Source organism: Prionailurus viverrinus, chromosome F2 (genome assembly GCF_022837055.1).
Source record: "Prionailurus viverrinus isolate Anna chromosome F2, UM_Priviv_1.0, whole genome shotgun sequence".
NCBI lineage: Eukaryota > Metazoa > Chordata > Mammalia > Carnivora > Felidae > Prionailurus > Prionailurus viverrinus.
In genome coordinates this window covers 200,543-218,102 of record NC_062578.1, presented here as the reverse complement: position 1 = coordinate 218,102, position 17,560 = coordinate 200,543, and the positions used below count along the sequence as shown (strand labels likewise).

General features: G+C 44.9%; 2 long non-coding RNA genes and 1 pseudogene across 2 annotated transcripts; 2 read left to right on the top strand and 1 right to left on the bottom strand.

Moving 5' to 3' along the window:
- Positions 1-909, bottom strand: part of LOC125156666 (ankyrin repeat domain-containing protein 26-like) — an 86,141-nt pseudogene extending 85,232 nt beyond the window's left edge.
- Positions 910-6,493: 5,584 nt separating this feature from the next.
- On the top strand, positions 6,494-10,479 carry LOC125156134 (uncharacterized). Its single transcript, XR_007148488.1, has 3 exons — positions 6,494-6,600; positions 8,844-8,920; positions 10,414-10,479. It is a non-coding gene; the product is annotated as an uncharacterized LOC125156134 (long non-coding RNA).
- A 258-nt stretch (positions 10,480-10,737) lies between these two features.
- LOC125156132 (uncharacterized) lies at positions 10,738-16,878 on the top strand. Its single transcript, XR_007148487.1, has 4 exons — positions 10,738-10,787; positions 12,148-12,259; positions 15,919-16,037; positions 16,664-16,878. It is a non-coding gene; the product is annotated as an uncharacterized LOC125156132 (long non-coding RNA).
- The last annotated feature ends 682 nt before the right edge of the window (positions 16,879-17,560 follow it).

Here is a 17,560-nt window from a genome sequence, read left to right as displayed (position 1 = left end):
TTAGACGTCACCTATTATTTGCCGCTAAAAGCATTCTACGGAAGAAATTGCCCGAGGCCTATCGGGGAAGATCTACTCCTTCCTACAGCACTAAGAAACTTCCATAAGCTTGTCTTACCTAGGTATTCACCCCATTCCCAACCATTGTCCTAGCACACGTTTTCTACCAGCAAAACCCAGCTGCTCATAAATCCTGCTAAGGTCACTCGCACACCTTCGCCTCTGCACTGCTGTGTACCCCGCCAAGCACGTAATCGTGACAGTTTGCAAACACTGTCAAACACACAAATGTCGGCCCTTCTAACTCTCTACCTGGCAAACTGAACGACTCACTCTGCACGCTTACCGTCGATTCTACCCAGTCCTTGAAAACTCGGATTCCTCACGGGAACTTACGGTAACTGGAACAAATGCCAATACAAAATAACAATGATCACTACAAGCTCTACGAGACTCTGGCACCTAGTAAGCACTAAATAGAGTAAATAACACAAAGGACAGTGCTGAAAACAAACTCCTGGGGTGCAGAGCCTGGTTTTGGAACGTTTGTATTCTACAACATCAGGATAACACTTAGTAGCTAACAGGCACTGAAGAGTTACTTGTGAAGTGAACAAATGGACATGAATAAATTAAATTCCTCTGAAAATTCTTCTTAAAAACCACAGAAACTTTTCTGTTTCAAAAACCGCAGGGACAGCTCTCTTCTGTTATGAGCACCTTAATGATCCCAACGCTGTCTGCTCGATCTTTGGATCCATCATTGGAAGCCCCCTCCCCCAGGATCGCGCCCCGAGCCCCCGCCCCCGCCTGCGGCACCCACCTCCTTCTTGACGGTGCGCAGCAGCCTCGGTCGAGGGTCCGCCTCTGTGGGACGAGACGAGGGGGCACACGGTCAGCCCCGCGCTGGGGACGGGGCCGGGGCCGGGGCTGCCGTCCCGCCGCCCGCTCGCCCTGCGCCCGCTTAGCTGCGGCGCCGGAGGCCATGGCCGCGCGCGCTGCGTTCCAAGCCCAAGCGGCGGCGGGGCCTGCTCTCTGGCCGCGCAGCGTCAGCCGCGTTCGGCGGGGCCGAGCGCCCGGTTACGTCAGGCCGCGCCGCGCCTCCGCCCGCGCCGCGCCTCCGGTGACCCGCCGCCGCGCTTCCGGTGAGGCGCCGCCGCCGCCGCGGCCGCCGCCGCGCTTCCGGTGAGGCGCCGCCGCCGCCGCCGCGGCCGCCGCCGCGCTTCCGCTGAGGCGCCGCCGCCGCCGCCGCGGCCGCCGCCGCGCTTCCGGTGAGGCGCCGCCGCCGCCGCCGCCGCACATCTGGTGAGGAGCCGCAGCGGCCCCGCTTCCGGTGGCGACCCGGCGCCGCAGACGCCGCGCTTCCGGTGAGGAGCCGCCGCCGCCCGCCGCGCAGCCTGGCCCCTGGCGGGAAAGTCCTCGGGGCGACGCACGCTCCGGGCCCCTACCACCAGCAGCCCCGCCTCCGCGGGAAGCCCCGCCTCCCACGCCCGGCGGCCCAGCTCCCACTCCCCCTCCTTTGGGCAGGGCGGAAATGCACGTTCAGGCCCAGAGCAGCTCCTGGCCGGGCTGCAGGGAAGTGGCCTGAGGCGGTGGAGCCTGTTACTGACACGCTCCAAGCCCCATGGTTCCCGTCTTTAAATGGATGTAATAGAGGCGCCTGGGTGGCTCAGTCGGTTGAGTGTCCGACTTCGGCTCAGGTCGTAATCTCACGGTTCGCGGGTTCGAGCCCCGCGTCGGGCTCTGTGCTGACTGCTGAGAGCCTGGAACCTGTTTCCCATTCTGTCTCCCTCTGTCTGTGCCCCGACTCCGCTTGTGCTTTGTCTGTCTCTAAAATAAACAAACATTAAAATATATGTGTATGTATCCAATGGATGTACTGGGGCCACCTCTTCGGATTGATACCAGATGCAAACGAGATAGTGAATATAAAGCACTTAACAGAGACCTAGGAAAAAACACCCACAACCATAAAAGCTGCCGTCATCATCATCATCATCATCATCATCATTATTATTATGAGTCTTCCAAGACACAGTGGCTCTCCACCCAGATTGGCCGGGCCTTGCGTGGCTCCCTCCCCCGCACGCAGGTCACTGGGAGAGTGGCAGAGAGGGATCCTTCCAGGACCCCAATAGGGCACTTGTCTGCCAGGACTGAGTCAGCCAAGACCCTTTGCGACCAACGCTCCTTCCACCAGGTTCCTGACCGCGTCCACCCAGACGGCAACTCGGGTTTACAAACGTTTATTGACACCTACCACAGGCCAGGTTACTGTACTGAGGATACGGGAGTGAGCAAGTTGGGCAAAAGCCTGCCCTCACAGGGCGTAGGAGGTAGACAGAAAAACAAATAAGCAGATGATGTGGGATGTTGGAAGTTTCTGGAGAAAACTGAAGTAGGCAAAGGAGACAGGTGTATTTTTGAAGTAGGGTGCTTGAGGGAGGCCCCATGAGGAGATGCCATTGAGCAAAGAGGAGAAGCGTAGATTGGGGGATTTCTGGAGGAAGAGCATTCCAGGCAAAGGGAACAGCAAGTGCAAAGGCCCTGAGGTAGCAGGGTGCCACTGGGTGGGACAACTAGCTAGGAGGCCAGTGGGGCTGGAGTGGCATGAACAAGAAGGATTGGCAGTCTTCCAAGGTCCTGTTAAGGCTTTGAAGTCCGCTTAAAGGACTTGCATCCTGCCCTCAAGAGCCCCCCGGGTTTCAGCCCTCCGGTCACTAGGACTGGGGACAGCTCAGAGCAGCCCTCTTGCTGAGGAGATTCAGAGCCCCTTGTCTCCATGTGTCAGTGTCCTAAGCCAGAGAAGAGGATTTTGACTAGCCGAGGGAAAAGAAAAGAAGCTGGGAGGATAATGGGCATTCCCCGAGTCCAAGGGGGGCCTGGAGATCTGGGCTGAAAGCAAGGTAGCCCCAGAAAGAGAGACCCTTGGGAATAGTCGCCTGGCAAGGACAGAGTGGTTAGGGTGCCACCACTCAGGGGGAAGGAGCTCCAGCTGTTGGAGGTTCCCGTTCCAAGGACGGAGCATCCTACTGGCCTGGCCTGAGACCTACGCCTGCTTCTTGCTGGGCAAGGGGAGCCTCAGCCACAATCCCACCACCCCACTATCTCCACCGAGAGTCCCCGGGGGACCCAGAGAATGTGAAATGGTTGCTTGGTAACCAACACCCCCCCATATACTAGAACCCTATATGGAGGACCTACTGTGTGCCAGCCACTGCATCAAGGGCTTTAGGGTTTGGGTTGCCTGCTTTCACCACAACACGGACATGAGCCCAAGCTTCACTTTTGGCCTCTTAATATTATCTCCTTCAATATATTACATTGTGAAAGGTGACATGAAATAGTCACTTATGTCAACAGGTTTTGCAATGGAGCCAGAGGCCAGGAAGGAGATGAGCCTTATGCACATCCTCACCGGTAGGAGAAGCACAAATGTTGGAACCGGGCCAAACACCCGCAGCTTGCTACAGTGAGATACCCCGGTTAGTGATAGCCTTAGAAACCAGGTACGGTCACCAAGTTTACTTTCCTGCCACCAACACCAGTCTTGGTCATCAGAATTCGTAGTAAATGACTTATACAAGCATTCCCTCTTGTCTTCAAAAACCTCTTACTTTTATTCCCTGGATGGGGGTGGGGAGGGTAGAGGCACTCTTTTGGTTGCTGCCCACATGTGTCTTTCCCAAACTGCAATTCTGAGACCCCAAATAAATAACCTTGCTTTTATTTCAGCTCTGCCTCTTCTCTCAGTTGACAGCTTACATCCTGCATTTGCTAAGTAGGAATGCACAAATGCTTTCTTCACAGCTTCTAGGCCTCTGAATTTTGATACAATTTGAAACCTGTGCGGGTGGTGGGCGGAGGAATTCAAGCACAGCACAAAGCATCTTGATATATTGATCAACTGAATTCATCAGTTGTTAACTGCGATTCATCAACTGTTAACATTTGCTGCCTTAACTTGATGTTCTCTGTCTCCCTCTTTTTACAACAAATTGCACACATTGATTGTATACATCTTGATGAATTTTCTCCTATGCGCTCCCTGTGATACCATCACTATAACGAAGGTACCAAACATATTCATCACCTCCAGAAATGGGTGTGTGTTCTTTCGTGGCTATTTGTTTATTTGGGTAGGAACGCGTAGCATGTGATCTCTCTCCTAGAAGCAGAGGCGTGGGAGCAAGGTGTGGGAGGGAAACATGAAGGAAGCAGAGAGGGAGCACTTGATGTGATTTTATGCAAGGTGGTGTAGACGGCCATCCCTTTTACCCAGGTTTCTCCATCACTTTGCAGAGGCCTGCTAATTATTCCTCTTCTCATCCTTTCCCTCTCTGTGATCATTCTGTCGATTGATTCATTTCCTGTACAGAAAGTTTTTAGGTGAATTCCCACTTGTCTATTTTGCTCTTGTTTCCTCTGCTTTTGGTATCCTCTGTTGTAGATACTTTTATAATAAACTGAGACAAAATCCAGACTCCGTAAGACGACGTGATAAACATGAATATACAATATTAAGACACCTATTTTTATCATCTATGTCACATCTCAGGGGTTATTAATATTTTATGTAAGTACACTGTATGTAGCAAGTACTAATGAATGATGCTTGGTGTTTTCTTTCACTGAAGTTTGAATATGATAAATTTGATTGCTGGGTGTGTCAGGAATTAGTTGAGAGTTTGATAAAAATCATTTAAAAACTTATGTGTAAAATGAAATGATTTTCTATTATGGAAATTCAGACTGTGTTTGTTTAAGAGCATCATAAGCTAGGGATAATAGCTTCCAGAAGTAACATTTTGAAGAAAACCAGTTTGTGCAACCCAAGGCATGGACTGTATTACCCATTTACGGAGGTTTCTTTCATAATCTGTGAAAGGTTGCCTTGCACTGTGCTCAAATAGTCACCTTGTAAAATAGTTCAATTAGATGAATATTAGTGTGATAAAAATAACATGAGAGCCTTTCCCAGTTGCTGTTAAAAAAAATAGTTGTTTTAAAAACAAAATCATGAAACTGGCTTTTGATAATTTTTTTTTCAGTTTGTTGATGTAGAGAGACCGAGAGAGCAAGAGCAGGGGAGGGGCAGAGAGAGAATCCCAAGCAGACTCCATGCTGTCAGCACAGAGCTCTGATGCAGGGCTCGAATTCAGGAACTGTGAAATAATGACCTGAGCTGCAACCAAGAGTCCTCAGCTTCATCCACTGAGGCCACTCAAACACCTCTCATGCATTTTTTTTTGAAAGGACTGTTTATTTAGTCAGCATTTTCTGATGCCCACTAGAGGGCACTCTGGTACCAGGTGATTAGCCTATAAAGAAGGTAGAGAAAGGACAAAGTTTCTGATTAGAAGAAGCTTGCCCTCTGAACAAATACCGGATGAAAGGAGGCAAACGCCATAGCAGCAATGAATGTGGTGCTCGGGTAGCCGCTGACACGGAATGGGGTCTTGTTGAGAAAGGCTTCTGGGTAACATTCACCTTCTCTGGTGTTCCATTACCGAACTACTGTTGTTTGGATCCTTTGACAACCCTCTTTTCTACCTCCAACCACCTCAACTTAAGTTGTACTTAACATTGTCCTTTGTTTACGTTTCCATTTGTTTTTTATCCTATAAAATTCATGGTTTTTGCATTTGTTTCTGTGCAGAGGAACTTCAGCGGGGGGCTGGATTGCAGGCACTGTCGCTGAAGGGGAAAAGGGTTCTTGGAGCCATTTTTCAAGACCAGGTGGTGAATACCCGACAGTACTTGGAACATGTGAAAGACTCCACAACAGGTGTGGTGGCCTTTAACAACCTAGCGTTAGGGAATTGTTCGTGTTGATCTTGTTCTGAGGTTCATTTGTGTTTGAGAATCTTAGAGCTTCACCCCATCACTGTGAGTAGAGGTACCTTCCCACCCTCTCATGTTGTAATAACTTCCACCTTTGCAGAAATAGAGACCTATTTTAGGGACCTGGATGTACTCGCCAGTTTTCTTTTCCTTTTATAGCAACTAAAATCAAATGACCCAGTTCTTTGGTTGTGCTGAGCCTTTTTTTTTTTTTTTTGAATGCTAAACACTATTACAAACAGTGGCTCCCCACTCGCCCTCCCCTTTTGGAAGCTTTGTGTTACAAGAGGTTTTCTTTTGATCTCTTGTTACTGTTAATTTAATATTTTAATCTCCTGTTTTAACTCTAAATGTATGTTTGTGTGAGGATTCCTCTAAAAGGCCGGTACATAGTCTGGGCATCAGGTGTGTATAAGTGTTCGTTACTTGTTCATGTCTTGGTTTGACCTAACTTAAGCTCTCAAGATTGTGGTGTCTCCATTGTTTTGGGAGCGATTGGTCAACTTGTTTCATTATTGACATGTGCCTCGGTTTTTGCAGGAATGCAAGGTAGAGTGGTGAAGCTATTCACCAACCATTTCCGAGTGACCTCTCGCCCTCAACTCCTCATGTATAAGTACAACATTGATTACATGCCAGAGGTTGAAGATGGAAAAGTTCGTACAGATTTGCTCTGCCAGCATAAACATGTAATTGGAGAGTGGCCCACATTAGATGGGAACTCTTTATTACTGCCTCATAAACTACAAAAGCAGGGTAAGTAATATGATTGGACATTTTCTTTAAGTTTATTGACTTATTTTGAGAGAGAGAAAGCACATGTAGGGGAGGAGCAGAGAGCAAGGGCGAGAGAATCCCAAGCAGGCTCTGCACTGATTGTGCAGGGCCACAGGGCTTGAACCTACAAACCACAAGATCATGACCTGTGCTGAAGTCAAGAGTTGGGCACTTAACCAACTGAGCCATGCAGGCACTCCTGTTAGTGGACATTTTCTTGACCTTTGTTCTTTCTTTCTCTCACATTCTCCCTGTATTATAGCAAATATACCTTTTTCATACAATGGTTCATGCACACCTCTCAATCTCTTGCCCATAGGATTTGTAACAAAACCCACATGCCATGTTTGGCTATCACTGATGTTCCCTCATGCCTCATTTTTGTGGTTAAAATGAATTTAAGAACAAAATATATATTTTTTACCTTTCCAATGGCAAATAGGGCTCAAATGCTAATGAAGTATTGAAAAAGTTTTTATTTCTTGTTCCAAATCTTCACACACACACACACGCATACACACACAGAACTGGAAGGACTTAATATTCCATTTCTTTTCCTTAATTTAATATTTTTGAGAGTGAGCAATTGGGGGAGGGGCAGAGAGAAAGAATCTTAAGCAGGTTTGACACAGCACAGAGCCTGAAGTGGGGCTCAAACCCCTGAACCGTGAGATCATAACCTGAGCTGAAATCAAGAGTCAGAGGCTTAACTGACTGAGCCACCCAGCCGACCCTCTTCAATAAACTTTAAAAACTATTTTTTTAAACGTTTATTTTTGAGAGAGAGAGAGAGAGAGAGAGAGGCAGAGTGTGAGCAGGGGAGGGGCAGAGAGAGAGGGAGACACAGAATCTGAAGCTGGCGCCAGGCTCTGAGCTGTCAGCACAAAGCCCGATATAGGGCTAGAGCCCATAAAATGTGAGATCATGATCGGAGCTGAAGTCAGACATTTCACCGACTGAGCCACCCAGACACCCCACTTCAATAAACTCCTGTATTTAGTTAGCAAGTGCATAATTTACAGGAGCTTGTTTAAGTTAAAAAAAATCATTGTAAATATTCAACTCGGACCCTCATTTGGGTCTCCTAAATCGTATATTCTACCTGCCTGTGTCTCTGGGGGTTAAGATTGCTCCTGCCAGACACCCAAGTGACCTGTTGATTTGTGGTCCAGTAATGAGCGTCCTCTCCTTGGAAGGAGCACTAGACCTTTTTGTTGTTTCTTTACCTCAGAAAACAGAACTGGTCAGCCGGTGGGGCAACAAGATTGTGAAGGTCATCACTGAATTCTTCAGTGACTCAAACCCACCTCACTGGACTGCTTACGTTATTACAACACTCTCTCTAGCAAGTGTGCTTGTGAGATTTCATTTGCTTGAGATTTGGTTGTATGTTAGTGTGTCAGTGGCACTGTACATAGCTGTTTGGTCCTAGAATTTGTGTTCTCGAGGTCTCCTCATGTTCTGGGAGGGCAAGCGATCTTTGAGATGCATCGGCACTTGAACCTCACCTAGATGTGCTTGAGTTCTGTGGCTTATTGTTGACATTGTTCTTCCTGCCTACCCCCACATCCCATGCCTGCTCCCTGTCGAGGGAGGGGCAGATGTCAACTGTGCACAGCGATGCCTCTTTCTCCTGGAGTAAATGTGCATTTGTTTTCTTTTCTTAATGTTTTTTTTTTTATATTTGTAAGAGAGAGAGAAAGAGCACAAGCAGGGGAGGGGCAGAGAGAGGGAGACACAAAATCTGAAGCAGGATCCAGGCTCCAAGCTGTCAGCACAGAGCCCAGTGCGGGGCTTGAGCCCTCAGTGCAAGATCATGCCCTGAGCCAAAGTCTGGTGCTTAACCGACTCAGCCAAGCAGGCACCCCTACATTTGTTTGGTGGTCTACACTTACGGTGATGCACAAATAGTGAAAACGAAAATTAGAGGCACGTAGTCTGCAAAAGAGGTTTCAGTTCATTTCTGGGGATGAAGGACCTTCTGATGACCTTCCCATGACCCTTTGTTGTAGATTATGTAAAGGAGGGAAAAATGGAGGTTCAGGGGGCCTTAATATCTACCTTACAATGTCATTTCCTTGTTGTATCAGGCACTTCCTGTTAATCGTTTGTAAAACAAAGTCACTGATCGATTTCTTTCCCCCAGTGTATCTCTGTGTTTGTTAGTAAATCTTAATAATATTCACTGCGGTTGCCACGAAATCCATTCTTCCAATTTCTAGAATTTTGAAGATGATGGATTTGAAGCAAGTTGGTCGCAACTATTACAACGAGAATGAGGCCACGGAGTTCCTCAATCGTAAGTACACAGTGGAAAGCCTCACATTCTACAGACCTGACCATAGAAGCATTTGAGAAAGTGACTCTCATTTGAAGCAGTAGGATTTATAAGTGATGGTCTTTTCAGTGGTACCCACTGGCCATGAACGATTCAGTTAGAATTTCATGTAAATTTGAAACGAAGTGAAAAGATTCACTCTTACAGTCCTAGAATGATAAGCATAAACCTTGAGGTATTCGGTAGTTATATAAACCTCATAAGAAGTCTAAATCTTCTCAAATTTGGATAATAAATTTCTCTTAAATACTTTCAATCATAGTAATTATAGCTACATGTATGTATGTATGTATGTATATATATTGTGTATATGTTTATACTTTATACACCTATATCCTGTATATTCTCACATACATACATACATACGCATGTGTGTGGCTATAGGTGTGTGAGCCTGTGGGTGGTAACAATATGGTTTAACAAAGAGAGTGTAAGAGTTATAACTAGCCCATCAGGTAAATCTCTATTGGAAAGGTCCTTCAAAAGATCAGTTCTTACTAAAAATAAGAAATTGAAACTGCTTGACTCCTAAGCACCAATTTTAGACCCCAAGTTCCAACCCTGGGACGCTTGCTTCCTTGTTCAGAGCTTGGACTTTGACCCTTACATCTAATGTCTTCTGTTTGCAGGCTGGTAATCTGGCCTGGATATAGTGCTTCTATTCTTGAGTATGAAACCAGCATTACCCTCTGTGCTGATGTGAACCACAAACTGCTCCGAATGCAAACTGCTTATGATCTAATAATGCATGTTGATAACAAATCCCAAAGGAAAGATGCTATGGAAATTTTAAAGAATTAGTTGGATCAATTGTTTTTACATCTGTGTTCATTAACTTTTTTAATGTTTATTATTTTTTTTGAGAGAAGCAGAGAGAGTGTGGGGGAGGGGCAGAGAGAGAGACAGAGACAGAGACAGAGACAGAGAGGGAGACACAGAATCCGAAGCAGTTTACAGGCTCTGCACTGTCAGCACAGAGTCTGATGTGGGGCTTGAACCCACGAACCATGAGATCATGACCTGAGCTGAAGTCAGACACTTGACCAACTGCGCCACACAGGTATCCTGTGAGTCTGCTTTTTAAAAACCTATCCAATCTCTTTGAGAACCTTTTCCCCCCATAAGAGATGGTCCTACAGTTTTCGAATCAATAAACATAAAGGTCAGAGGCAGAAATAGCATGGGAATGGTGAGAATCCATCCACGCTTTCCTCATCTGGCTCTACAGCATGAGAGAGAGATAAGATTCAGTTGTAGATTTTGCTGCTCTTGTGATTCCTGATGTTGATCCAGTCACCTGCTCTGAACCCGCTCTCACATGTAACAGAATATGCTCCTTCCAAATTTCTTTTCTCTTGCTTTGTGTCTAACTATTTTTAAAAATCAGGGCTTAATTATCATCCATTCGCAAATGTCCACTTGACGGAAGTGTTTTACTTTTAATCTTCTTCTAGACCAGACATTTTAAGCTGAAGAGCGTGGATGTAAAGCTGCTTGGCCAGCATCATCTTAGGAGTCCTCAAATTTATTCTTGCTTCCCAATTTCAAAATTTACGACAAAGCTCTAGGAATCAGGACAGTGGGATACTGGTATGACGATAGACCTAAAAATCAATGGAATAGAATTGGGAATCCTGGAGTTAACCCTCACATTTATAGTCCATTGATTTTTTTTTCAGCAAGAGTTTCAAGACTGCTTTCTTGGGGAAGGAATACTCGTTTCCTCAAATATTGCTGGGACCACTGGATATCCACCTGGCCGTTCCTCACAGAAGATACAAAATTAACTCCAATTTATCCCCCAAATTAACTAAAAATAGACCTAAAGGTAAGCGTTAAAACTCTATAAAATTCCTAGAAGGAAATCTAGGAGTAAATTTTCTTGACTTTGGCTTAGAGAAAACCTTATAAAATAAAATGCCAACAGAGAAGGGATGACAGAAGGAAAACATAAATTGGACTTCACCAAATTGAAAACTTTCTTTCTTTGAAGTAAAAAAAAAAGGGGGGGGGTGCGCCTGGGTGGCTCAGTCGGTTAAGCGTCCGACTTCAACTCAGGTCACGATCTCGCAGTCCGCGTCGGGCTCTGGGCTGATGGCTAGGAGCCTGGAGCCTGCTTCAGATTCTGTGTCTTCCTCTCTCTCTGCCCCTCCCCTGTTCATGCTCTGTCTCTCTCTGTCTCAACAATAAATAAACGTTACAAAAAATTTAAAGTTAAGAAAAAGAAAGAAAAAAAAAAGGAACAGAATGAGAGAACGTTTGAAATCACATATCTCCGGAACAACTTGCTTCTCCATATGTAAGAAATGTTTACAAGTCAATAATGAAAAGAGAACCTAACTTTCACTTATTTCTTTAACCCAACTTTCAAAAAATGGGCAAAGGATCTGAATAGACAGGCTTCCAAAGAAAATATACAAATGGCCAATAATCACATGAAAAGATACTCAATATTATTGGCCATCAGGGAAATGCAAAGTCAAACCACAGTGAAATACCCCTTCATAGTATGATGGCTAAATTTGAAAAGGCAGAGATTAAGTGTTAGCAAGGATGTGAAAAAGTTGGAACCACCCGTCAAATACTGCTGGTAGAAGTAAAAACGGTGTGGTCTCTTTGGAAAACAGGATGGCCCTTCTCAATATGCTAAATATAGTGTCACCATATGAGTCAGCAATTTATTCCTAGTTTTATACCCAAGAGAAATGAACACCAATGCCTACCAGAATTGATACATGAATGTCCATAATCTCATTTTTCGTAATAGCTCAAAGGTGTTAACAACTCAAATGTTCATCAGCTGACAAATGGAAAAATAAAAATGTATATCCATAAAATAGTGTGTCATTTGGCAACAAAAAGGAATGAAATACCAATCATGCTACAGCATAGATAAACCTTGAAAAGTAGTACACGAAGTGGAAGAAGGCTGTCAGGAAAGGTCACATACTGTATCATTCAATTCATGTGAAATAGGGTGGGTAGGCAAATGTATAGGATTTACAACTCTGTGAATATACTGAAACCATTGGATTGTAGCCTTACATAGGTGAATTATATGTCATATGAATTTACTAAAGTGGATATATCCTGAAATTTCTTGTAGGATTTAAAGCTTCTCACTTCTTACATGATCCCATGCCATAAATATGTTGGGAATAATACTAGGTGTTGTGACCATTCCACAGGTATAACAATAGAACCTATCGAGTGGATACTATTAATTGGGAGGAGACTCCCAGAAGTACGTTTAAGAAATCAGGTGGTGAGGAAATCACCTTTGTAGACTACCAGAAGGAGGTAGGAAATCTCCTGTCTTTCAATGTATTTAAATCTCATTTTGTTCTTATTATGTAGTCAAATATATGTCTCATAAAAATACATGTGCAGTATAGAGTCCTGTATGTTAGATTCTAATAATATAACATCATCTATTAACCTATAACATATATATAATCTATTATAAAATTTCTCCTTAGTGGTATTGTAACTTGACAGATCTATTATCCATGCATTCGAGTGCCTCATATATAGGGTAATGTCACATGATTAGAATGGCTCCAATATGGCCTCTCCCGTGGGCCTAAGAGGAGGCTATGGTAGTTTGAAACATGTTGATGGAACATTGGGTAGAAAATATGGCAAGACTTCATATGTGAACACTTTCCTTATATAGAAGTTTGAGCCCTATAGAATTTGGTTTGAAAAGAAGAAACAAATGACCAGTTACCACTGGAAAGATGTCAGCTGTGTGTGGAATCGCAGAACTCATGGATTCCTCAATCTCTGTTCAGAAAAACCTAAGTAAACTTAGCTTGGTGCACAAAGATACACTAGTTGACGAGATTAGTTTTCTAGCTTTGGCAGATGAGAGAAAGGAATTACAGATATCTGTAGCAAATGGAAAGAACTTATAAATATTTTTTTAAAAAAACAGCTTGTATTTTTATACTGGAATCCAAACCATGGCTACTTGGAACCACTAAGGCTACACAGCCTTCTGGCATCCCTTCAAGGGGATGGTGCTATTACATTATCCTCACTTGTGCTTCATACTTAGTTCTTGTTCATTCAGTCCAAAAAAGCACTTAATGAGTGCCCATTACACATCTTGGGTATACATTGGTAAGACTACTGAGTTGTCTGTTCTTAAGGAACTTGCATCCTTACAGCAGGAAGAGATACGGCAGACAAGACTGTTCTAAGGGTTATGAGGGATATATCCAGATAATGAACACTGAGAGGTATTATGGACGGTGTCTGGTGGTTCAGAGTAGGTGGTCATGGAAAGCTCTGAGAAGCTGGTATGTGAAGGTCTGAAAGGAGCAAGCTGTGTGCAAATGAGGGAGAAGAGAAAAGACCCCACTTTCCAGATGGGCGAGATGTATCCAGATCCCAAACAAGGCTAGATTATTCTGTGAAGAAGTGCACATGGTTGCGGGGAGGACATCCTTGGGTTGTAGGGTATGAAATCAGAGGATGAAGTGGGGGCCACGTTGTATAAAGTTCTGTCCACTGAGACAAATGAGATATTGTCAGATGTTATACAGATGGATGAAGTGATACGTTTTATTTTACAGATATGTGTCTAATTACAAGGAACGGGCTGTATGTGGGTAAAAAGGGAGGCAGAGACATCAGTGAGGAGGTGGCTAAGTCACTTTAGGTCAATGATAATGGTGACCGGGATTAGGGTGGGAGAGGTAGGAAGTGAGTGGATGCCAGAGTTATTTACTACAACGGGGGAGTCGGTGTGAGAAGATTAGGGACTTTGGGGTTGACTTAGGCTCTGATGGAGGTGGTAGATGGAGATACCAGGCTGATATTTGCTTGTTCATTCTCCAAATTGACCTCAAATGTCCTTGACTGAGAAGAACCGTGCTGGGTATCCAGAGTACATCCGCCCCACCCCCACACCAACCTGCAACCTCAGGCCTCTGTGGGGTCCCCCTGTTCTGTTGTGCTCTTGCATTTCATAGCGTCTATCCCAATTCGGAATTCTGTATTTGAGTGGTTATTTTATGAATCTCTCCCCTCTCTGTAGACAGAGTTCTACCAGGGCATGACAATGTTGGTTTTGCTCCTTGTAAATACCTCTTCTGTCTGATACCATGACTAGCACATAGAAGTTCAAATATATATAGGTTGTAGTAAATTCACACATGCTGGCATCACAGAGCAGTGGGTTTGGGGATAATTAGACGATTTGTCACATGAAGACAAACTACCTTCTTGGCACGAGTTGATAGGCAGGAGCCTTGGATGTAAAAGAAACCTAAGACTGTGGTTTCAGCAGGTTTAATTGAGAAAAAAAACAGATGGGCTGAAATATTTGAAACGATTTGGGTCGTCTTGGGATGCCCTGGTGGGAACTCAGTCTAATGACAGATGGCAATTTAGTTGTCCTGTTGTCATGATCTCTAGAAAAATCCTGGAATCGATCGATGAGCCCTTAGAAGCAAAGGACCATCCTGGCCTTCAAAAAAAGATTTCATAATGCTGCAAAGAAGGACCACAGAACTCCTGTTTAGATGCAGAAGTTGATGTTGGAGGAGGAGATCCTTCTAGGATGTTGCATGGCAGCTATGGGAAATAAGAGGCGTGTTTCCCAAAGTTTTTGACAGGAAGAATAGCTCGTCCAAAGGTTTTGATAGATGAGGCCCTAAAAGGATGCCATGATTCTACACACATGTAGACACCTGCACAAGCTTGGGCCTTAAGACTCTAGAACCAGGAAAATAGGGGTGAATCCCAGCTGTCTTTCAAATAACTAAAGACCACTCTAAGGGTGGAAAAAAAAACCACGTATAGTCTGCAATGAGATCACACAAATTAAAACTAATAGTTCAGCTTAAGAGAAAAAGAGCCATGAACAGTGGATGTGAAGTTTTGTCGCGGGTAGGAACTCCTTTGAAGTTCTCGGGATGTTTAGCAGGCAGATAATACCAGAATTCATGTGGCTAAATTCCTACTGATGAGGACCTTGCTGATCGGCATGGAAGGATCTAGGAAGAACCATTGCTGTGTGTTGGAGAGTAAAGGCAGTTTGTGGCACGGAAATTGCAGCCCAGGAGTAGGAAGTCTTGGCAAATATCTCTTCCTCCTGGAAGCAGGGACTGAGAGTTTAGGAGAAATGATGCGGGAGGCATGTTGGGAATAGATGTGGAATTGCAACTCTAAAAAGTTGACTGGGTTTGTTGCCCACCCCTTCGTCTGGGAATCCTCTTGAAAGTTCTCAAGTATGTTTGAGGAATCTTTAAGACAGTGCTGTAGTGAGAAATACAGATCCTAAGAGTCTGTCATACGTTTACTTATATGTAGTGAAAGGATCGTACAATGACCCCCAATATAATGTCTGTGAGAATCCCGCTCTCCTTGGCTACGTGTGTTGACCGAAAAAAAGAGGCCATCTGCGGGACGTCTATCTAAGAGAATATTAAGAGTATCTTTAATGCGTTCTTAAACTTGAGGAAACCGTATCACCAGCACACCCCCAGGCCTCTGTTGGTGACCCCAAAATGCACTTCTGTACATATTTATGTGACTTTGCTGAGGCTTCACTGATAGTACATCAGTGTTCTTTCTTGTTTCTGTTGAGCAGCAACAGGGTCTAGTGGTCACTGACCTAACTCAGCCACTTTTGGTCAGCAAAGGCAAATGGAAAAAGAGCCAACAGGACACGCCCCATGAGCCTATAATGCTGGTTCCTGAGCTATGCTACCTGACAGGTACTACAGATTTATGCAGTCTTCAGAGAAGTCCACCCCTTTTGAGCCCCAGGTGTTAGGATGTAGAAGTACCGGCTTTTCATAATACTCCATATGGCCCAGAGCTGCCTTCTCTCTGCTGGTTCTTCCTCTTGCAGGTGCAGTGGTCAAGGCTTCTCTCGTTTACACGAGAGAGTTTACACTATTCTTGCTTCTTTAGCTATATCTTTTCTAAACTTTTTTTTTGTAAAGGTCTAACAGATGAAATGCATAAAGACTACAGAGTGAAGAGAGACATGGCTATGCATACAAGGTTGGATCCAGAAAAAAAGGCAGCATGAGTTACGAAGATTCATGAATATTGTACAAAAGTAAGTGTTATTTTTCTGTGTGTGTGTGTGTGTGTGTGTGTCCTGAAGCGGAGACTGCGTAGAACCCCTGGCATCTCAGATGCTCCAACTAAAATGTGACAGTTGGGACGAAAACGATATCTTGGAGGAAACAACTCTGTTTTTTTCTGTCAGTGCAAAGTTAGGGGAAGTCTGGAGGGGGAGAATGATATAGAAAGATCCTAAGACCCTAGGCAAATGTCAGAGCGAAGACATCATGATTTCAGGGTACCATGTCAGCACAGAGGACGATAGAAGACATCGTTAGATTAGAGGAGAATTTTATTTTATTTTATTTTATTATTATTTTTTTAAATTTTGTTTTCAACGTTTTTTATTTATTTTTGGGACAGAGAGAGACAGAGCATGAACTGGGGAGGGGCAGAGAGAGAGGGAGACACAGAATCAGAAACAGGCTCCAGGCTCCGAGCCATCAGCCCAGAGCCCGACGCGGGGCTCGAACTCCCGGACCGCGAGATCGTGACCTGGCTGAAGTCGGACGCTTAACCGACTGCGCCACCCAGGCGCCCCTAGAGGAGAATTTTATAAGTGGATCATTGCCTCTGCTTATTTCATTTGGATTGATTTGTGGAAATTTTAACTTTCAGAAATAAGAGTGCACAAAAGGAACTCCAACTTTGGGATTTGAAATTTGACCCCAACTTCGTGTCCTTCTCAGGAAGAATTATGAAAGAAGTAAGAATTCTTCAAAGAAGCAGAGCGGTAAGACCATTTCAAAGTGGCCATGTTTCTTTATCTCTCTTTTTCTCAGCTTCTTCTTTTTCCATAATTTTATCTTCTAATTCACCTATTCTCTCCTCTGCCTCTTCAATCTGAGCTGTAGTCACCTCCATTTTATTTTGCAGCTCACTTATAGCATTTTTTAGCTCCTCCTGACTGTTTCTTAGTCCCTTGATCTCTGTAGTAATAGATTCTCTGCTGGCCTCTATACTTTTGTCAAGCCCAGCAATTAATTTTATGGCTATTATTTTGAATTCATTTTCTGCTCTATTGCTTACATCGTGTTTGATCAGTTCGTAAGCTGTCGCTACTTCCTGGAGTTTCTTTTGAGGAGAATTCCTCCGTTTCGTCATTTTGGATAGTCCCTGGAGTGGCGCGGAACTGCAGGTCTCTTCCTCTGTGCTGTCTGGAGTAACTTGAGTTGGTGGGCGGGGCCGCAGTCAGACCTGATGTCTGCCCCCAGCCCACCGCTGAGGCCACAGTCAGACTGGCCTGTACCTTATCTCCCCCTCTCCCAGGAGCAGGACTCACTGTGGAGTGGTGTGGCCTCTGTCTGGGCTACTTGCACACTGCCAGGCTTGTGGTGCTGCTTCGATGGGATCTGGCGTATTAGCCGGGGTGGGTCTGCAAGGTGCACAGGGGCGGGAGGTGCAGGCTCAGCTCGCTTTGCCTTCGGTGGTCCGCTTTGGAGGGGCCTAGTGGCAACGGGAGGGAGGCAGACCTGTCGGAGGGATGGATCCGCATAAGCACAGCGTTGGGTGTTT